This window comes from Protopterus annectens, chromosome 15.part0 (genome assembly GCF_019279795.1).
Source record: "Protopterus annectens isolate FY-2018-M chromosome 15.part0, PAN1.0, whole genome shotgun sequence".
Lineage (NCBI taxonomy): Eukaryota > Metazoa > Chordata > Ceratodontiformes > Protopteridae > Protopterus > Protopterus annectens.
This window is the reverse complement of record NC_056749.1, coordinates 203,319,938-203,344,164: the sequence shown is the minus strand read 5'-3', so window position 1 is coordinate 203,344,164 and position 24,227 is coordinate 203,319,938.

The window sequence follows — 24,227 nt, the reverse complement described above, 5'->3', positions numbered from 1 at the left end:
ATACATGCACAGAAAGTTATGACAATAAGTTTAACATCAGCATGAGTTTTCTAAAATATATGAAATCTGAAGCTTAGATGGCTGTGCATATGTAGTCAGCATCATTTTATTTATTTATTTATACTTTGTTAACTGGGTTATTGAACTGGTCCAGTGACTCTTTTCAGTTACTACCGAGGCCATTGTGACACAAATAAAAGGAGCAGGAAATGGAATTAGGAGACGTACAACATATAGCCAAGATATAGTACTGTATAAGTAAAACATATGCATACATTATTAATGCTTGAGTATATAATGTAAACCAATTTAGAAATGCAGAGTTGTGTACAAGTGTGTTGCACAGCTGACAGCACTATGAGATATCACTAGCGTGTAATGGACTAGGAATCAACTTGTGAACATTGCATGTCTGTACAAAAAAATAAGGAACACTTATATTCGCATCACTTGTTTTGTCCTGCAAATTTTGGAATGGATCCCCCAATACAGTGGAGCCTAAGAACCAGTATAACCATCAGTGATGTATTAGAATGATTTTTAGGAACTAGCCAAAAAATAGGGACACTCAGTGAAATTGGGGGACAATGGAGGTGATGCAGGCTTTTCAGGACCAACTGTTTACCAAAAAGATTATTTGACTAACAGGTCATATATTTCTTTTTCCTACAGAGGGGTAAGCCACCCCAGACCAGGGATGTGGAGATGTTTTTTTTTTTATTTATTATTACCCTTGGCTGTCTCCACTATATGACCCCTTCTGCTTTATCTTAACACTTCAAATTACCCATCATACCTCTTAGCTGCTATGATTTATATGTAGTGTTAGCATTTTCCCTCAGATGTCTTACTCCTATTCAATTTTTTGCTTTCTTCATAAAGCTGGACCTGTTTAAAGATACATAAATTATGAAATAATTGAAATAAGCTAATGCAAAGTCTTATTATCACTGCTTTTATGTGTTTATGACCCTTTATCTAAGAAACTGCACCTTTTTCTGATCTCTGCAAGGTTTTTAAGGGCACACAGTACCATTCTGAATGCTCAGAGATTAAGTGTCATGGTATCTATTAGTGCTTTAATTCATTGCATGTTTTTATTTGTCCAGGTTTCTGACAGTAAATTAATACAAAGCTGTGATGTCATGGGATGGAAAAGAGAGTTAAATGTAATAAATAGTATGTTGTTATGTTTCTTCATTCCTAAATCAGGCTACAACACATTTGTGAAACTATAAAGCTATGTGGATCCTGTAACAAAAAAAAAAATAGATTTCAGATGTCTGAACAGTCAGGGAATAATTGTAGTTGTTCATTTATGTAACATGGAGAAGGAATATTATACAATATGACATGCCATTTTTCAGTGATTTTATGATGATGTACTCACCCAGGAAGTAATTCATTGAATTAATTTTAAGTATTGTGTCTAGGAAATTATACTTGTATTCTTTGTACAGCTCTTTGCCTCAGCATTTTTATTTTGTATCAGAATTGCCTAACTCCTTTATTTTCCAATAAAAGTTTTATTTGATAACTTTCAAGATCTTCTTGTGGCTTATATTTATTTGTCTATTGTTTATCATCTGAAGAGACAGTACTGTTTAGCACTGCTGGTTTCCAAGTTGTAATACCTATTTACAAGATACAGCACTTTATGCAGACATTACCACTGGGTTAGTTTTATAATTTGTGCTTGCTAAGAAAGGCAAAATTGTACTTTGCGTGGCATATTTTTTCCTGACAAATTTACCTTGTTGTAATGAAACCTGTGTGGAATTGCTTGATTCTAGCAATCATCCCTGAGAATTTTGTGTGTGCGCACCTGTGTTTGTGTGGGGAGGGAGCATGGGAGGGGGCAGCTACAGGGGCCAAGGGGCATTTGAAGAAACTGAGATGGCTTCATTTGTAGTTTTGTTAGAAATTACTGTGCAGTCATTGTTAATGCAACTTAGCTTGCAGTGCATAAACGCTTCTGTAATCCATCTTAGCTTTAAAATAATTGCCCTTTTTGGATCACTAAGTGTCCCTCTTGTCTTCTATCATCCCCCCGCTTTCAACAGCTTCCAGATCCGGACATTTTAAAAGCTTATTTGAAACCTATGACAACTTTGTAGGGTATTTAGTATCAGCAGTACTTTAAAAAAAGTGAAACATTTTTACCTGTATTGTGGATAGTCAACATGGTAAACTGCGCTGGTGAAGTTTGCAAGAGGTTGCCCACCTGGTTTTGGAAATTTCAAAAACATTATAAATCTGTATCAGAACATATCGGAGTATTTTGCACAGAATTGTTTGGAAAGAAAAGCAAAGCAGTGAAAATACATGAAAGGCAAATGATTTAAGGAAGAAGGAGCCCAGTTAAACTGATCGTAAGTGGGACAATCACATTAGTGGCTTATGAGGAGTAAAATTACATGCTAGATTGTTAGTTATTGTCTAACCATCACTTATTCTGAGGAGAACAGTCTGTGCACCCACCACATGAACAGAATAAGAGGTATGTTAATGTCCACAATGAAACGTATATCACCAGCTTTGTTATTTAAGTTAGTATTCACATTTTTTAAGCAGCCCTTCCCATATTCCCTCTTTTTTGAACCCACAAATTATTTCATCACTCCCTATACCTGTGACTTTACTATTTATTCTTGAACCCCTTTGCACTGTTGCAGGCAAAGAACTCAAATAAGAGCACACTTCCTCCTACTTTATTCATCTGCCCCCCCCCCCCGTACATACCAAAGCTGGATCTTTCTGCTTATCAGTTTCTATTCATAGTGCTCACCTTCCAAACTGAGTAGGGCAGTACATGATAACCATGGTGTACATCTGTGTCTACTCATCCAGTCATCAAGGCTAGCTTTAAAGGTAGTTAAAGTAGTACTTTGACCTGTAGTGGTAATTTATTCTATAGCCAAAGAATGTGTCCAGTTAGAAAGCTATCCCTCCAGCAACTCTTATGTGTTGGTGTAGATTGACGTCCTTAGCACAGATGTTTTTAGAGCCACTGCTTTTACAAAACACTTGGAAGTCAAATAGGGATGGGTCTTTCAAGCAAGACACAGGTCACCTCACAGCAACCTGTAGGCTACCTTGTAATCTATGGTGGTAGTTGAAGGATTTAACACCTTTAATTTTCTTGGTTAGAAATCTTTGCTGCCTTTCTAGTTGAGCAATATGCTTGGATTTGTGCATACCAAAGGCGGCATTATATTCAGTAATGGATGTGTTAAGGGAAGAGTACAGTACTAGGGTGATTTTGCTGGATGTTGAACATATTCTCTTGGAAATTAACAGGGACAGATAGAAGGATTTCTTGACTATGCTGGAAACATAATGACTGAATGAGAGAAAGTTATCCACATAGGTAACTAGGTCTCTTATGACTGTATCTGTCTGACAAGGAGTACTATTTTTAACATATAAGGTGGAAATTACCTTTCTGTCAAATGCCACTGTGCTGCACGTTTTTCATTTAATTTGAGACATTTTTGATACGCCATGTATGTGCATATTCAAGCCCTTGCTGAGGCTGTTTTGTATCAGCAGATGAGTGGATAACATTGCTCACTTTGAACTCATTAGCAAAACTGGTCCACCATATTTCTAGAATATTTGCTTGGATGTCTACAAAGAATGACAAGCAGGAGAAGATGCAGAACTAATTCCTGTGGAACCTAAGTAGTTAAAAATTTCCATTCAGAGGTAGAACCAGCAACTTTCACAACTTGGGATCTTTTGAATAGCCAATTTGCAATTCGGAGGTGACTGTAGGGGTTTATATTAAGCTTGTTTAATTTTCAATATTACCAGCACTTCAGATAATGTCAAAACCCTTGGACAGATTGAGATAAGCAGTGTGCATTGAATGACTACTGTCCACAGCCCCTGTTACCTATTCAAAGACGCTTACTAGGTTTAGGAGATATGACTTGACTTTTACAAAACCCAACTTATTATGCTCTATATCAGTTGCCTGTGTCTGCGTAAATGAGTTTTGCTATAATATATTCCATGGCTTTGCACATAAGGCTGATGAGACTGATGGGTCTATAACTACCTGTGTCTATAGAGGGACCACTCTTGTGTAGGGGAGTCAGAGTGGGTGTTCTCCAGGCATTAGGATCAAACCATGTAGATAGGCAGAGAATAAACCATTAAAGTAGAGGCTCCAATAGTGCATACTTGGCACTAATAATAATGTAGCCTGGTGTGTTGTCTGGTCCCATGGACATCTTATTTTAATCCTTTGACAGGGATTTGAAGACTTGTTCTAAGGTGATTACAGGGGAAACTAAGTTCCCAGAGATAGTGGAGCAACAGTGTGCTTAGGAAAGGTAAGGTTAGCACTAAATCTGTCTGCTAATGTATTAATTTTATCCTTGTCATCAGAATAAGTGATGTTATTATGGATGAGCTCAATGTAATGTTTGACTTTGTTCCTTAATTTTCTGACATAACTGAAGAAAGATTTGTAGTTTCTTTTTTTGGAATCTGTAGCAACCTTAAGTTCATACTCTACTTTTTATTTCTTAATACTGTTTTAAGTTCCTTGATGTCATATTTCAGTGTAGTCTTGAGGTAGGAAAAGGGGATTTCTTGCAACTTTTCCTTATTTTCCTTATTTTATTGTACTTTTTATTAATATGGGAGTTTCACCAGAGAAGTTTATTCCTAAATTTACAGTTATATTTAGAGGTGATAGATACTGACTTTTCAATGCAACTGTCCAAGGTGCTGATAAAATTTAGGAGATGAATGCAGTAGCATTCTCATCTGGGTCCATTTGCGTGGGATTGTTGGAAATGTTGCACAGGTCTTCTACAAAATGAAGTAAGATCACCTTGGAGAAGTCCATGAAGATGATCTAATTTGGTTGTGGGTTAGAACCAATAGGCCTGACAGCGATATCTGTACACACGCTCTAGGGACCTAAACCTTGTCACCACAATAAACAGAACATGCTGGAGGGATAGATTCCTGTCCCAGAGACTTCCCATATTCTGGAACAACTACCCATCTATGTCAGGCAAGATTCCTCATTAGCACTCTTCAAGAAAAATCTTGATGAGTGGATGGGAAATAGGAAATACACCCTGGGGATCACTTCTGTGTCTCTGCTCGACAGTGGCACAGGAAAATAACTTTCTTGGGTGGCGTAAGCCAGGGAGCCTTGTTGGCTAGGCTTACGTAGGCCCTTGGGCTGGTAGCCTAGTACCTACCTATGAACATGCATGTTGAACTCTGTATTTGGGCAAGTTGAAATAATGCCTCTTTCAATTGTAAGGAATGAAAGGTTATGCATTTAGATAACAAAAATGCTGGCTATCCCTGTGCCCTAGGAGACGACATTATTTCAGGGTTTGCAACCTGTGAGTGCTTAGGTGTGGTGATCATTGCACTTTTACTTCAAAGGGCAAGTAAGTAAGGTAGTTAGGAAGTACTTTGGTGTTATGACAAGTATCTCTCATTCCATCTCACCAAGAAGTTGCAAAGTGTTTTTGCCTTTATGTAAAAGTATAATAAGACCCGTTTTAGAGCATGATGTTGTTCATATAGTGGGGTTAATATTAAGAATGTAGAAATAGTCTGGAAAAGGTACACAAGATGTACTTGGTTAATAAGTGGGATAAGATATGAAGACTTTATGAAAGCTTAGTCTATATTTTTTGCAGTATCATATACTTGGTGGAAACATGGTATGGCTGTTTAAATGTTCACATGATACATCTAGGGAGCACTTTGAGAATCTCATTCATGAATCATCGCATATTGCCTACTCAGGGGCAATCTCTGCCTAACATACAAAGCTATGTCAAACCCAGAGCTGTTGGACATGCTCCACTTAAAGAAATCCCAATCCCTCCAAGCTACATGCTCTAGGGACCTTAACCTTGTCACCACAATAAACAGAACATGCTGGAGGGATAGATTCCTGTCCCAGAGACTTCCCATACTCTGGAACAGACTACCTATCTATGTCAAACAGAGCTCCTCATTAGCACTCTTCAAGAAAAATCTTGATGATTGGACGGGAAATGGGAAATTTACCCCGGGGATCACTTCTGTGGCTCTGCTCGACAGGGACACAGGAAAATAATTTTCTTGGGTGGCGAAAGCCAGGGTACATTTTTTGGCTAGGCTTGTATGGGCCCTAGGGCCGATAGCCTAGTACCTACCTATGAACCTATTACTGGGAGTAACTATTTACTGGTTAGAATAGATAGTAATAATACATCAAATGGTAGAAACTTTCAATACAGGGCATGTAGAATTGGAATGTGTTACCATTAGATATAAAACAGGTATAAAATCTGAAAAGCATAAAATAAAATGACAGTTTGTTTGGTGCAAGTTTTTTTTACCTTGTCCACATGAAGAGTGGCTAGTAATGAGCTCTTGTGAGGTCCTGAACCAATAGGAAACCTTGAAACACTGGAACTTCCAGGATAAAGGAGAAGGGTACATGGGCTGGACATTTCATCCTTCAAGACCCTTAAAATCTGGTACCAGTATAACCAGTAAAGATTCATCTTGACCATAGTCATTCCTCAAACAGCATTTGTATACTCTTTTCATAGTAAAGGTGCAGATGTCATCATAGCCAGCACATTGTAATTTTTGATTAGTATGGCTCATATGCTAGGGAGGTCCTTCTCTTCATTAGATGGCTCCCCTTGACAGTAGCGGTCTCCCTTGCTCAGGCTACTTTGGAACAATTTATGACAGTCCCCTCCACCTCCACTAAAACAAACTCCAGCATGTAATATGCTCCATATTAACTATAACCAGATAGTGGTAGTTATGAAATGTCTGTACTTCTCCATGGTCTCCCTGGCCTTCTTTATTACAAGCACTTATTCTGGACAGATATGTTCTCTCTGTCCCTTAACTGTAGGGGGATCTACAGGTGTCAACCAACCCAGTGGCATTACTCACCATGCATCACTATCCTGATACAAGATATATTGATGCAGACCCTTGCCAGTTTCTGAAAACTGTTGCCATTCCTGCTGATGGCAAGTCTCTTAATGTCTGCCATCCTGCCATTAACTCACCTCATGTCAGCCCTAATGATTCTGGGAATTCAGGCTTCAGTGTACCCAATGACAGTTTTTTCCAGGCTCCTTTATGTCAGTGTCAGTGCACCCAGCACTAGTACATCAAGCCCTAGCCATGTATGATAATTCATTTTATCCACAGCTGTCAGTCTTTATGTATCAAGCACTGATGGCCAATCATTTACATCATTTTATTATTGAATCTAGGTCACTGGAAATTGTCTCTTTCCTATCTACAATTTACTATGCTGCAGCCATCCTCTGTGTTTCGACCTCAAACACTTTCCTGGTGTTCCCTGTTTCAGACATCGGTCCCAGTCCAGATGCAGGATCCCCTACAACCGGCAAGCAACATTGCCAGGTGTAATTCTTTCCCTAAAGCTTACATTCTACAAGAGATGGACCTCTTCATCTTCAGGGGAACCTAATTTTAAGAGCCCTAAAAATCCTCAGCAAAGATGCATCATGATGATTCACCCCAACTAATTTTTGAGGTTGTTTTGGTAGGTTATACAACTAAGGAATGTGCAGCTTCACATGATGCCCCACTTGGCTTTATCTACCACCTTTTGATAAGGATGCCAAAATGGCCTTTAAGGATGTCCCTTTTCAGTGATCCTCAGTTCAGGCCAGATATTGAACAGTTAAAGCCCGTAAAGGTGAATGGCTAGATTATTTCAGCTGTAGGTGTTTCTTTATATCCTCTACAATTCCCCTTTTATACTACACAGTAGAGCCACTGAAGACCCTGCAAGGTTGTCATCAGCAACTTCCCGTACACTTTTTCTAGCTAACAGCATCATCATGATTACTGAAACAAGCACCAAGCTTTTAAGACTGGTGGTACTGGTGTGTGCTTTTAAGGAAGACTCCGCCATTTCCATCCCAAAGAAGTGGTTAGAGTGATAATATCCATCCATATTCTTGCATGAAAGCCCATCATATTCAATGTTTGAGTAAAGAAGGTTGTGTATAAATTAAACTGGTTGCATTTCTTTTCTCCCCCTATCAACCCGCACATAAAAGAAATTTCAAAGACAGAAAGCAGCAGCCATAAAAGAGACTTTTAGCGTCCTTCATAAAATGAACTACCAAACATATTCCGGAAGATCAGAATTGGCAATGAGTTTACTTCTGCTTCTTTTCAATGCCAAAAAGACAGGGAACATAGGATGTATTTGAATATGAATGACCTCAACACTTTCATTCCCAGACTAATGTTCTGTCTATGCTCTTTTTCAGTCATCTACCTCCCTTCTATCCAAGGAAGACAGGGCATAATGTTGTAGCTCCTATATGCATATTACGATTTATTTTTGCTACAGGCAATTCCAAAAATTTAATTTGCTGCTCCATAACAGCAGTTCAGTTTCATTTCAAAACGGTGCCATTCGGTGTTATCTTCTAAGATGTTCTACTTAGCAGATGTATTGCTGTGGAAAGTGCATTTCATGCCAAGGCCATCAGGGTCTTCACCTTTCTGTGTGATGGGAATCCTATTAGCTAGCTGCTGGAATGGTGTTGTCATTGTTGGGAACTCATTACTGGATCTTTTCTTTTCCCTGCAAGTTATGATCAACAAGACAAATTACAGTCGATATAAACCAAGCTCTTGACATTCATAGGCAGAAATGTAGACTACATGACTCATCACAGTGCTCTGCCCTTGAAAGGCTGATTGATATTTTGGAGCTGATGCTGCAGCTGTTCAGTATCCTGCAAGCCTCAACCATATAATTCCCCAGGCTCATACATTCATCTACAAGTCTACATATGAGAATCCTTCAATGGGTGCTGTAGGTCTGGTACATTGGAAATTACACCCACTTATTCCCCAGAATAAGGTCTGCAAGGCATATTAAAGGGGATTCTCTGGTGGAACCTCCAAAGCTAGGACTGTTTCTTCCACACACCATCTCTGATGACAAAAGTTAAATTTGACATTCTTTTTGGAGTTGAGGTGCATTTTGGGGAGCACACTGTCCAGGGCTGTAGTTGTTTTAAGAGTCTCATGTGCAGATGTATCTCATAAAAGAAACAGCAGGTCTGCTGGATTTCCAAACTCTCGTAATGTGGTTTTCCAAAGTTTTCACCTCCATCCAGTCAGGGAACACGCCATTAGTGTAGTATGTTGACCAGCAGGACATGACTTGCTCTTGTCCTTTCAGTGGATGTGACACTATGCCTGTGGAGGTGATGTATCCCTCTGGGGGGGTTTCCTAATAGTTATTTTATATTCCAGGAGAACTGAATTCCATTAGTGAACAAGATCAGCAGGTATTTGTTTGCACACCAGGAGTAGCTGCACAGTCTGGATGTCACTTTGTTTTTGATATTTCACAAGTGGGATCAGCTTCTCTTTAGCCACTCAGACTATCAAGACAGGACCGCATGTGAAAACATCCATTTTTCTGATTATCCCAGAGACTGTCCACCATATGATACACTCTTGCATGCTTAATCATGGAGGATGCTGTACACCTTTTCAGTGATGCCCCTCATCTTTAATTTTTGGTGAGAGTGAGGCTGGAGAAAAAGTAAATCCTTCTTGATTCACCTGCCAGGAATGCTGCATCCGTCCTTGCATGTTTTGAAGCCGATTCATTTGCTGCACTATTTCCTTTGATGTCTATTCTGCTTTAATTTCTGTAATGGGTTCTGTATCCTCAGTACTTTATAGAAACATTCCATACAGAAAAATTACACACTTTCTTTAGACTACTTATCCAGCCTGTTTGGTTTGGGTTTTAGTTAGTCAGTTATCAAAGTTCATTATTAAGTCATTTTCAGTATTTATTTGGGAGACATTGGATTTTTAATTCCTTTCTTAAGGACTTATATTATCATAACCCTATAAAGGAACTCCTTTCTTCTTTGGATTTCATTTTTAAGTTAGAGATTTATTTTCTGTCCTTCAAGTCAACAGATTTGGGATAAATTTCTTTTTTTTGGAAAACCTTCTTCCTGAATGGAGTTACATTAGCCAGATGGATTTTGGAGTTGTAAGCATCATATAGCGTTATACTATAGTAGAGCTCTCACGAAGATAGCATTTTCCTGTAGACCAACCATTCTGTCTGTAAAGGTTACCGTAATCAGTCTATACACTTGTTCATCTTCTTTATCCAGTATTACATGCAAGGTACTTCTAAACACAGATTTTACAAATATTATGCATTACCATACCAGCTGGACTAGATGTTTCATGAAGGAGCATTAGTTTTTTGTATTTTTTTTTCAAGACCAGGGGAATGAAGGAAGGTTACAAAGTAGATTCTCATGGGTTAGTCAGCTCCATACTTTTCTGTTTCAAGAAATATGGCAATGATTGTATGTTATCCCGAATTTCCATTCTACTACAGCAGTTTTTGTTTTCTGTAACATCTCCGTGGATGATCTTTCTGCATAAGCCATGTGATCCAAAGTGTCTACTTTTTCTAGACAGGGTCAGCTTTACCTTGTATCTCGGTCTGGGACTTCTCTTAAGTTGCTGATGCTGAAATGTATTATATTGTAGTGGGGTTTCCACTTCCCATGAGTTCTATTTTGGGGGGACAGTGTTCTAAGGAAGTCCTGCAACTAGAGAGTTCAAGATCTGATGCAGAAGTTATGTGAGTGCTTACTGTAATTCTTGATCTGTGGGGGATATACCCTTGATGCAAGATGCATGTATCCCTACCTTACACTTCATTAGGTATTGTCTGTCTATCTATCTATCTAAATATCTGTCTGTCTGTCTCAGAAGAGTAGCTACAGTGGGGTGAAGAGGACAGGCACTTCATGCACAAAACTAATCCGTTGGCAGTGCATTCATTTCCATATTCAGAAAAGCTGGTACAGAAATACTGCTTTTGCATTCAAGACTTAAGCACTTGCTTCACTGCTTCTTGTGTGGTATACATTCTAGCAAGCTGCTTGCAAATGTTTCAAGCACTTTGCTACAGTTTTTCAAAGTAGAGTTTTTTTACTCCATTAGACCTGGTGGTCCTTATGGAGATAGCAGTGGTGCACCAAATTGGAGAATGGACTTTTCTTTTTGGCTCCTCAACTTAGGGGAGCAGCACTGCACACTGCTTGAACCAGCTATAGCTCTGATCTATCTGTCTATCTATCATCTATCTATCTATCTATCTATCTATCTATCTATCTATCTATCTATCTATCTATCTATCTATCTATCTATCTGTCTAATAGTGTTGTTACTATGCTTAGGACAGGATAAAGATTAGGCACATTGGCTAGACGCTTGCTCCAATCAGCAATACTGTGTTTGTTTACCAGGGTAGTGCATTTATTAAAACTGTCCAATTTTAAATAGAGAACAGGTGAATATATCACAGTAACATAGAAGAAAAATACAAATAATTGGTTTGGACAGCTGTAAGGAGAGCATAAGAGTAAAGCCAAAGATATAGTAAAAGTAAAGTCAAAGATAAACAAAATTGTAAACACAGGCTAACACAAAATATCTCTTCCATAATAAAATTACATTATTGGCTTAGTTAACTTATTTTCAAGTGAACTGATTTCTCTGGAGTGTGACTGAGAAAACTAAGCATTTTAGTGTGATTCACTTAATTAAGGAAAACTTTAGCTGGTCTAATGCTGATGTTACAAAATACTGAGAGAATATTATGTTTAAAGAAATCCTAGCATAAGTGGTACTTGTCCTATAGTTAGAACATATCCTTACAGTTTCATTATGGTAAGTGGTTGTATAATTTACTGTATAAAATAATTTTATTTCCAGATGTTACAAGATGTTAAAGGACAGAGAATTATAAAAAAAATATATAACTAAAATTCAGAATAAATTAACTGAAGAAATAGAAACAAAAAAAGAAAACCCACATCCTATATATATATATATATATATATTTAGAAGAGATGCCTAGAGAGTGAATAAAGAAAATCCCTGTCCTTAATTCAGAAAGGTATCTAATTTGAGAAAGCTCAAAAGCAGAAAATCAGTATATAACTTACACCAGTGTTGTATACGAAAGGAAGGAAGAAGTTTGTATTTTCAGGACAGTAAACTCAGTGTTTTTGTTAGTAATGTTGCTAAACCATTTCTTGTTATTCATTCAGGCTGTGATATAAATCCTATGAAACAGTATTCAGCAGTAATTACGATAATCTGCATTGTTTATAAGAGACACACAAATAATCTACACACAGTTATTCCAAAAGCCAATATCACAAATAAATAAGTGATATGTCTACAGGTAAAGAGGTCTGCAGTACAGACTTAGAAAAAACTATACATTGACAGTGATATAACTTTTGTTTGTAGGCTATATCTCTAATGACAAGGATGCAGATTTAACAGTTTTACAGAATGCTTGGTGCCATCCATTTTCTAAACATCTTGCCTTGGTGAGGCTGTCAGTGACAACAAGATGAGCAGGTGGATCTGATTTTCATATCTTCCATCATAGTTTCCAGCACATCTTATGAGATTCCCAGGCATTCCCAGACAAGCTAAGAGATAGAATTCTACCACTGGACCTTCTACCAGTGACTGTGCCTGGTACGCCTGCCATTGGAGGCAGCCAGGGTACCAAAATTATTGCAGCTTAGTCTTCTCAGCACAGGTGAGCAGATGGTGTAGAGTGAGCCCAGAAACGTTGTGAATGAATTTCATTTCTGGTCTGCTTGTAAAGGAATTTCATCCTGTCATTGATAACTCAAAGCTGACGATCACAGTTAAGGATGGGGATGTAGACTGATTGGTAGGTTCACGGCCACAGTCCAGTACAATGCCTACAGTACTTCTGCTGCACAAGTTCCCCCTTCTGTCACTCATGAACAAGCCACCAAGATACTTGAATTCCTCCACCACAGATATGTGAGTCCCCCCTCAATTGCAGAGAGCAATCTACCCTTTGCTGAGAGAGAACTATGGCCTGTTATTTGGAGATGCTGATTTATCTCTTACCCAGCTCATGCACATCATCAAGTCATTCAGATGAATGCGTGAGTCAGTCATAGGTTGTACTATAATAAGTGATAACAGTATATAATAGGTAATAAGAAAGACACAGGAGAGAATTCATAAGTATTTGGAGAAGAAAGAACTGAGATTTTGGGAGCAGACATAAAAATTGAGATGAGGTAATGAAATGGGATGAAGCTAGTCAAATTTTGGGTTGCTGAACACAGATCAACTTGCAAATACTGGTCCAGTATTAAAGTTCAAAGAAGATATGCGGAGGTTGAGGAAACAATTTTGTTAAACCACAAATAATAGATTTTATATTTGAAGCTAGAACAGAAAGGGCAGATAAGAAATGATTAGTAAGTATAACATAAAGCAATATAAGATTTAAGAAAACAGTATAGTACAAAAGTAAAAATGGCATGGAGTGAACAATTAAAGAAAGATATTACAGATTTGCAGTGGAGTGAAATATGTCTTAATACTAGATATACAGCTAAATTGATAAAATTTATAATTTTTGCATGGAAATGTTTACAGAAATATTTTTAATGCCACTACAAGACTTGAAAAAATGTTCCTACAGAAAAGAGGTGTATGTTGGAGTTTTGATGGTTCAGAAAGAGGTGCTTGGGAGCATATATTCTGGGAATGTAAGGAGATGTTTCAGTACAAAAATGTCTTGAATAATATGTTAAGTCTTGTATCTGGAAGTGAATTAATCTCAGTATAGAGATGTTGTTGCTCATTTGATGTAAAATAACATATAATAAAGAAGGGAAAACATTGATGTTCATCGTGTTTCACTGTTGCAGTCATCACCTGTAGGGTTATCCCTGCTGTGGTAGCCCTCCGCCGGCCCGGATACCAGAGTTAATGTTTTTCTGCATCAGCTGCTGTCGCCTGTAGACTGACGTCAGGTCATCAGCGCTATAAAGCAAGGCAGCTGACGCTATTACATCAGTCTTTCTTACCGTGGAGCCCATAGCAGAAGCAGTTCGCAAGTGTGCCGGTCGGTCGATACCAGAGTTCGGATCACAGCTGAAAACATCTAAAGCTAAGTACCCCATTGGGGAGCTCTTTTTCTTGCACTAACCGATGTCCGAAAAAGTTAACAATTGTCTTGCCTGTGGAAAGCTGATCCCACACTGAGACTTCCATTCATACTGCATCACTTGTTTAGGCCCAGACCACGATGTCACTTGTTGCTGGTTCTGTGCCCTCTTTAACGCAAGAACCATTTGTTGTAGACAGGTACATTTGTCCTCCATCTCCACAGATGGCGTCAGTCAGCCAACAATCTGTAGAGCCTCCTAAAAAGTGTAGGGATAAAGATAGAGACAGACCTCAGAAGGCTACGCCTTCTGAAGACTCTTCTGCTAAGTAGGTTGTCAGTTCTCTGGAATTCAGTGAGGTGCTTTTGCAGCCCCTGTGCCCAATGCGATTGCTACACAGGCCACTACCGAGACCCTTTCAGAGTCCGGTATGCTGCAGAAATCTTCTTTGTCTTCAGAGTCTTTGGCTGTCTCTGCCTTGGTTGGGTCCTGAGCCGCAACGCAGGCACCAGCATCTGAGGAGGTCTTTCTCACTACCGATTCCAGTCAGAAACCGACGTCTTAACTCCCGACTACCATTTCCCTCAGACCTATGAATACTCTTAGGCCTAGAAGCCAGGCCACTCCTAGAAAATCTACCTCTAGCCACCATCTTACCCCCCCCCCCTCCACCCCAGGCCCAGATGTTTAAGATGGTGAAGGATCTTATTTCCCTTATCAGGGGCAGTCAAGCCACAGCTTCTAAAAGGAAAAGACACCCTTCTCCTGAACTATTGACAGAGGAAGATTCTGAGGAAAAGGATTATTCAGATTTTGAAGAGAAACATCAACCTCTTACTGCTTATGAGGATTCAGATGCAGAGGAATCCATGCCTTCTGCCTCACCACCAGAAGATTTCTCCTTTGGGGAAACCCTCCACACTGTAAGGGAACATTTCCAATGGGAATCTCAGGATTTCCCTCAGTCTAAGAAAAGGCTAAGAGAATTTCTAGACCTACCCCACACAGACCCCTGACCATCCCCCCTATTTTAGAAGTGGTGGATGATGTTTTCCATGAATCCAGTTTAACCCTGGATGACCTACCTCCTGCTCCCAGTAAGCCACAGGTAGTACAGAGTACCAGACACTCACAAATATCGTACAGAAATCCTGCTGCAGACCTGGAGGTCATTACATAAGGTCCCAAGGGAGCTAGGGCTAGTTCTGCAAAGAACCCCACTCCTTCTGATAAGGATGCCAGAGCTCTGGGCAGATGGGGTAAAATGTTTACACTTCTGCAACCTTAGCTATCAGAGCTCTCAACTGTCAGTTCCATATGTTAAAATATCAACAGCACACTTTGGAACTATTAAAGCAAAAGATTTCTACTTTTCCTGACTGTGCCAATTCTAAGGAGTTAGCAGATTTATTGCACTCCACTTGCCAAGTGGCAAGGCACTCTTTACACTGTGGATATGACAAACTAGAAGCCTCTAGCAGGGCAGCAGTGTCTGGATATGTCATTAGGAGACATGTGTGGTTGAAGGAACAACCTCTACCTGATCATGTCAAGTCTAAATCAATTGATGCACCTTTGGATAAAGACCGCTTGTTTGGAGAAAAAGCAGAAGAGGCGCTTAAAAAGATGGAAGACAAAGCATAATCTGTGCAAACAGTAAAAGACTTCTTTCTGGTTCAACCACCTAGATTCAGCAGGAATTTTTCCTCTAAGCAGTGGTCCTTTTCTGCTCTGAGCAGACAGGGGCAGGCTAAGCCCCACAGGGACAGGACTCCAAGGTCCCTACAGCAGGGACAACAGAGAACCAAACAGTGGATCACATCTGCCTCTAAGGCAGGGAGTCCTAAGCCATCCCTCTGTGGCAAAAACTCTCAATGACTCCCCCCACCCTCCTTTCACAAAGCTTGGAGGAAGGTTTTCCCTGTGCAAAGAAAATTGGCTGTCTGTAACCAAGGACCAATGGGTCTTAAAGATAATTTTTCAGGGATACAAATTCACTTTCAATGAACTCCCAATTCCCAGAGGGTACCAAGACTTACCTCCCAATCACTGGGCAGAGGCATTAAAGCAAGTCCAAACTCTCACAGACTAGAGGGCAATAGAACCTGTTCCCACAAGCAGGCAAAGGGTTTTATTCCAGGCTTTTCCTTGTTCCGAGAAAGGAGGGCAATTGGCGCCCCATCCTAGATCTGTCCATTCTGAACACATCCCTGGTGGTTCCCAAATTCAAATTGCTAACCCCGCAGCAGCTGCTGCCTATGTGTCAAATAATGCCTGGTTGGTGACCCTGGACCTAAAAGATGCATTCCTCCATATCCCCATAATGGAGTCCTGCAGGAAATTCCTGTGTTTCAGAGCAGGCTCACAGCACTTCCAGTTCTCTGCTCTTCCCTTTGGCTTATCTACTGCTCCCAGCATTTTCACCAAATGCTTGGCCCTGGCCATAGCATTTTGCAGACAGAAAAAATATACAAATTTACCCTTGTCTAGATGACTGCCTCATTCAGGCAGAGAGCAAAGAAAAGCTGCTACAGGACCTACACTTTGTCAAAACCCTCCTAACTTCCTTGGGGTTCACCAACAATGAGAAGAAATCAAAGCAAACTCCCTCCAGGAGGATCATTTTCCTGGGAGCACTGCTGGACACAGCATCCCAAATGGCCTTCCTAACCCCAGAAAAGCTAATTTTCCTGCCTCTCTACTTTACCCAGCTGGCATCCAAAAGTCATGTCACAGTGAGGAAGTTCCTGGAAGCCTTGGGGTACATAGCTTCTTGCATCCTTCTTATTCCTCTGGCCAGGCTACACATGAGGAAACTTCAGTGGTATATAAGGAACCTTTGGTGTCAACACTCACAGCCTCTAGAGACCTCTCTCCCTCTGATCCCCTGTATAAGAGCCGAGTTTCTCTGGTGGGCAGGGGTCTGTGCCAAGAACAAGGATCTCCCCTTCATCCACTGCCCCACCGGGCAGACCATCACCAGCAATGCCTCAGACCTCACATGGGGCGCCCACCTAACAGGCAGGTGCACCCAAGGTCTTTGGGATGCCCAACACCTTCCCCTTGCATATCAATCAGAAGGAAATTATTGCAGTGCAAAAGGCTCTGACATCCTTCCAACTTCAGGCCAGGAGTTCTCCTTATCAAATCAGACAACACCACAGTAATGTGGTGCATCAACAAACAGGGAGGGACACATTCTTATCCTGTGCAGGCTAGCCATGAACCTCACTGACTGCCTCCCCCATGGGATTGCACCTAATAGCCCAATGCCTACCAGGGATCAACAACACCCTGGCAGACCACTTAAGCAGACACTTACTGGACTCCCATGAATGGCAGCTCCACAAAAAGATCTTTGTGCAAGTCTCTCAAGTGTGAGGAAATCTGGAGGAGGACCTCTTTGCTTCTCACCTTAACCATCAGCTAAAGAAATTGTGTACCAGGGAGTATCAACACCTGACATGGAAGGTGGATGCCTTGACCTTCCCATGGAACTTCCTCTTCATGTACGCAATCCCCCTTATGCCTCTTATTCCCAAGGTACTCATCAAGATAAGGGAGGAGGGGCCCAAGGCCATCCATATTGCTCCAGTTTGGCCCAGACAACATTGGTATCCCTGGCTGCGCACCCTGACATCACTTCCTCACAGGCAGCTTCCCCAGATCCCAAACCTCTTGACTCAAACAGGGGGGGATGCTGCACCCAGATTTGCAGACCCACAAGCTATCAGCATGGCTGATACTCCCAAGGTAAGAGAGGGGCTTCTGCTAAGCAAGCAGGTCCTAGACATTATCACAGAGGCCAGAAGGCCCGGCACCAGAAAATCTTATGCAGGGAAATGGAAAAGATTCTGCTCCTGGTGCCAGTCCAGAGGGGCCAGTTCCTCACAACCTTTTGTCCCTCGTATCCTGGACTATCTAGCGGAATTACTCTCCTTCTCTTCTGTTAAAATCCACACCTCAGCCATTTCAGCTCAGTTTAATACAGACCAGCCCCTGTTTTCTCACCCTTTGATTAAACAATTCCTCAGAGGGGTTTCTAATATCAGACCTCCCGGAAGGCCTCCCATGCCAGCCTGGGATCTTAATTATGTTTTCGAAAAACTAACCTTACCACCCTTCGAACCTGCTGCTTCAGCAGAGCTGAAATTCCTCTCCTGGAAGACTGTTTCTTTTTGTTAGATATCACCTCAGCCAGAAGGGTTTCTGAACTTCAGGCACTGATGGCTATTGAGCCCTTCATCATTTTCCATGCAGACAGGGTTTCCCTTAGGACTAACCCCTCCTTTATGCCCAAGGTGGTATCTAATGTGACTCTCAACCAGGCCATTCATCAGCCTACCTTCTTCCCTACCCTCAAAATAGGGGGAAAAGAATTCTACGCTCTCTAGATGTGCACAGGCAGCTCAGATACTACCTGGACCGTACTAAACCCCTCAGAAAAAACACCCAACTTCTTGTCAGTTTTGCCCTAGGGGCAGAGGGGAAGCACATTTCCAAGCAGACTATCTCCAAATGGATATCCCACTGTATCTATTTCTGGTACAGATTTCATGGAAAACCTCTCCCCAAGTCTATTTGTATCCATTACACTAAGGCAGCCTCCACTTCCACAGCATTCCTCAGAGGAGTTCCCACCAGGGACATCTTGGAAGCTGCCATCTGGACCTCGGTCCATACCTTTACAAAGCATTACCACATTCTTCTTTTCTCTAAGGCCAGGACAGGGTTTGCCTCTGCAGTGCTGCAGGGCCTCCTTACATATGCCTACATCTCTACCTAACCCTGCCACACCTCTCTTTAGATTCGCAATCCTCCCACAGGTGATGACTGCAACAGTGAAACATGAAGAACATAGTACAGTTGTGTACACTTACCATAAATGTAGATGTTCAAGTGTATTCACTGTTGCAGTCTTGGTTTCCCTCCCTCCCTCCCCCTGTTATCCTCTTTCATTAGGGAGACATAAGCTTCTTGGGGTGGTTGTTCACCACCACGGCCACTTGGCCATATTTCCTGGGGCTCCTGACTGGTTAGAGCAAGAAAAACTAATGTAATGGTGTCAACTGCCTTGATTTATAGCACTGACAACCTGACGTCAGTCTACAGGCGACAGCAGCTGATGCAGAAAATCATTGACTCTGGTATTCGGGCCGGGTGAGGGCTACCATAACAGGGATAATCCCACAGGTGATGACTGCAACAGTGAATATACTCGAACATCTATATTTATGATAAGTGTACACAACTGTACTTTATCATTATTAACATTGGTTTAGAAAGCTATGACTAGAAAATGGAAAACCAAACACAAACCATCAATAAAAGAAGTGAAAAAAAACTATTACAGAGATTAAAAATATAGAACTGAAAACTAAAAGAGATCAGAAACAGAACTTCATAGTAAGAAAATGGGCTATATGAAATGAAGTCTTGGAGTTTGAACTCGAAGGGGGTGTTGATATGGAAAAAGTATCTAAGATCTATATCTGTTTAATAAAAGAGACTCCAGTGCAATGTGAGAAATCACTGGCCTAGTTGTTAAGACTTGTGGTAGAGTGTAAATAAAATAATATGGTCTCAGGTCATACCAATTATCTACTTTCTTGCAAGACCGCCACACATGTTGGCACTGCATTCTATTTGCATAGTCCTTATGCAGTAGAAAATCTTTGTTTCCTCCTCATACCAGGCAAGAGTTCACATTTAGCAGCTACTGTTGGATATAATATGTGTGTATTGTAACTTACACAGTATAAAGCAATATGGCAGCCATAGCCACATTCCAGCTGTTGTAACTGTGAATTGCAAGGAGCAGGATTTTGCTGTGTTGTTGTGTAATGTACAACCACACAATACTGGATGTGGATGTCATCTTAATTGACTCATGCCTGGACTCCATGCATAGTAATAGACCATTGTGTATCTCCCTAATTCAGTGATTCAGAGCCATTCATGTAATAAGTAGTTAATGCGTTATGTGCTACACAAAAGGCTACAAAATTACAGACAGTGGGAGGATGTCACTGTCTTGTTCATAGCTTAATGAAAAGATGCTCACCCTGAAGAAGGGTTCAGCATGCATCAGACGTTGCTAAGCATATGTCACTCACTTCTGTGGGTGATGTGACCTGTCAAGCCTGTCGGCCTTCCCTTGATGCCAACAATCCCACAGGGTTTCCAGTCTCCACTTGCGTTTTTACAGCAGTAACACACACCTGGCCACATGCTTCATTCAGCTGAAGTGAGCTAGCCAAGACTTGTCACTCCTGTCTCTCCCCCAACACGAGATACATCCGGTGTCTGAGCTGCTATTCAGGCTCAGATTGCCTGGGTCTTAGTCAGAGCTTTAAATTTATCCACCATCAGCAGAAAGTCTAACACTTCACTAGACTATTCCAAGGAATCTTTAACAACAGTATACACTGCTGTGTTCGTTAACAATTCACACAATTTGTAAACATTAACACAAAACCTTTGCCTTTATCAGAAGACTACAAATACATTATGTAGCTGACTAATCCTCTATTAGTCATTCCATCCACCCGAAAGTTAAATTATAATGGACGTTATGACAATTACTAAATGCACGTTCTTGATCTTTTCTGCAAATACTTTATAAACATTAATTATTAAAGTATTCAGTGCATGACTGCTATGATGAAATTTCATCTCTAGTTGAAATATAAAGGACAGAGGATTACACTAAGGTATGTCAGAACTTCCTACTAGAATACTATTCTTATTTTTATAACAAAACAGTCTCCGTTTATTTTTCCTAGAACCAAATTAATGTTCAAAAGGGATGGAACTGCAGCAGATACAAACTAGAAGCTTTTAAGGAAAAGTCTTATGTGACTCATTCAGTGTATGATTACAAAGGTGCATGTTTTATTGCCTTGCATCATTTTCACCTTCTGCCATTTCTAGTAGCTTCATAGACTTGTCCTGTTATGTACTGCCTACTGTGATATTTTTATTAATGAAATGTTGTATAAAGCAACTTAGCTTTGACATTTTCTCACTTACAGTCTTTTCTTCCAGTTCCTGTTCTTCTAAAATAAAGTTTACAGTTATTTCAAATGAATAAAACAGGTTACGTCATTTCAAGTTCCTGTAATATCTTGTATGGGGACTTAGAGTTGACAAAATCACAGTACTTCCCTTCCCCTGGTTTGCTAAAGTACATTCTCAATACAATCAGTTAGTAAGTATAAGAGAACTATGTGGTGCTTGCATTCTGTTTATTGTACTTACCAGTCCAGTTTCATATGCATACGAGTAAAGATTGCAGACAAGGGCAGGTTCAAGAAGGGGTGATTCCACTTTACTAACTGAGCATCTCATTTAAACAGGAACACATGAAAAAGTGTCTTTACATTATCAAGAATGAACTTTTAAAAACTTTACATTGAAACCAGAATCCTTGGATTCTGCACAGAGAGGAAAAGGATCACTGACAGGCCCAGGTTTGAAAGCTGTATAATTCAATTCCTGCAGAGCTGTATTTTGCTTTCTGATACATTTCTTACTAATGTCTATCTTGTGCCTGTGCTCTGTACCACTTGGGAGTGGTCAGTACTTACCTGTAGCAAACAGTCTTTCAGATCTCTACTTATACAGCATCAGTAAACAGGTGTTTAGATATCAGATATTTTATCAAGAAAATGTTGCTTGAGTTAAGGATTCCTACTTCACATTCTGGGTAATCAGAAAGAATGAACACAAGACCTTTTTGGGGACAAACTGGGGCAGCAGCTGAACATATAAAACAGTCAATTCCAACATTACAAAAAAAAATCCTATCAAAAAGTGGTGTTCCTTTCTGGATAAGAACACTCTTGAAAGCTTAGCCTTATGAGTCCGCAAGCTAAGGATGATGGCTGCTGAAACAGTGGCCTGTAGGGTTAGACAGAAGGCAGAGTAAGTGAGAATACTGACACAGCTTGCTGCAGTTAAAATGCCACACAGGAAATGCTTTAACATTTCAGCGATGACTGCAAATGCAGTATCACTATTCATTTCTGTATGCTGGTACTGCATTACTGCATCATTGGCATCTGCCAGTCACACCCTTACATCCTGAGCCTGAGGTAGCTGCCTCCTTCTCCGCACACTAGCTATGCCTCTCCTAGTGATTAAGCAATCATGTATACTGTTGGAGACCCTAGGTTTTAGCTTTAGAGAGTGCAGTTATGATATTTTCCATAAGAATCCTGAGGGGAGAAAGAAACTTTTGGAATTTTTGGAACTTCAGTGACTTCTGGTTTGAAGCTGACACTAGATTTATTTGTATTTAAACATAACCAGCCCTAAGTGTAGGCCTACCAGGTGGGTGGAACATAGAGCACCACTCTAGCAGGGACACTTTTCCAGTATATTTATTTATTGCATTTGTTTATCGGGAAGGTCCACTGGGCCTAGGTGAGCCCATTTTCAGTGGAGGCCCGGGGAGAAAAGCTCCACATAAAATTAAACATGTTGCAGATTACAATAAAACATAGAAATATAGTTACAGTTACATAGATAGCTAGAAGGCAATACATAAAAAACACAGACATATAGTTACAGTTACATAGATAGCCAGAAGGTAAAACATAGAAAACACAGACATATAGTTACAGTTACATAGACAGCCAGAAGGTAATACATAGAAAACACAGACATATAGTTACAGTTACATAGATAGCCAGAAGGTAATACATAGAAAACACAGACATATAGTTACAGTTACATAGATAGCTAGAATGCAATGCAGTAACAATCTTAGGCATTGATTTAGCTATGATATTTACAACATATAAGAGTACATACATACTGACCAGTTGAGTGGAAAGAGGAGGGGTAGAGTGGGAGTAGCACAATAAGGGAAGAAAGCGATAGGTGTGATTAGAGAGTGTTATTTCTGGCATGGGCATAACCAGCAGGAGGAGATGTGTGGTCTAACCATTTTTTTAAAGAGTGCAGGGTACATGATGGCGATTATTGTGGATGGGAGGGTATTCCAAAGTTTGGAATTAGTGAATGAATAGAGCACTTGACTGGCTGGGATTTGAGGTTTGTCTACTTTAAGCAGAATTTTATTTTCTGATCTAAGAGGTCTATTTGGTTGGTACAATGATAGTGAGGAGGCGAGAGAGGGACATGCTGTGGGTTTATATATCATTTTATGTGCAGTAGTTAAGAGTAGGTAGTTGAGATAGAGTGGTAGCTCTAGCCAGTTTATTTTTTTATTTATTTATTATTTATTTATTTTGTAGTAAAACTGGTTTCTTTATTACAAAAATAAATAAATGATGAATGAATGAATGAATGAATGAATAAATCCCAGAAAAGCACCCGTGCTAAATCAGTGAGAGAGGTGCCCAAGGGAAGAAGTCATGTACTCTTTGCCTTTCTGTTTGTTGACCTCCTGCTTCTACTGCCCATGACTTACCTCCAAAAATGATGAATTGGGGAGGTCGTAAGTGGGACAGAAAAAGAAACCAACATGTATGTGTATGTCTGTATATCTATCTAGTTATATCTCTATATAACTCTCTCTATATATATATATATATATATATATATATATATATATATATATATATATATCTGGGTCTACTTCAGTAGACTGAATTTACACTTACCCGATTTGCAGATTCTGGAGACGACAATACCAAACATGCAGTAAACAAACCTAAACATTACCCACTTTTGTACAGGGAAAGGAGATGGGAACACTTGGCCAACATTGGGAAATTTGCCCCTTTCCCCACTGTAGTGCAATCCCGGAGTTGGTACATTTAGTTACAGGGAGTGTGTGGGGTGCAGACCACCACATTTCCCTCCACCTGTGTGGGTTTAACGTACTTTGGTGGGTTATTTTGTTAAATGTTTGTTAAGTGTCATCTTTCCCTATAAAAAATAGGTAAGTGTAAATTCAGGCTACCGAAGCAGACCCATATGTGTATAGGTTGGTGGGAGGTTGGCATAATGGTTAAGGTGTTTACCTTACAAGCATAAGGTGCAGGGTTTGATTGTCACATGGGGTAAATGGCTAGGCTGAAAATGGCCCACAATGGCAGTTAGCCTAGTACTAATCTATGAACCTATGAACATATATATATATATATATATATATATATATATATATATATATATAGATATGTGTGTGTGTGTGTGTGT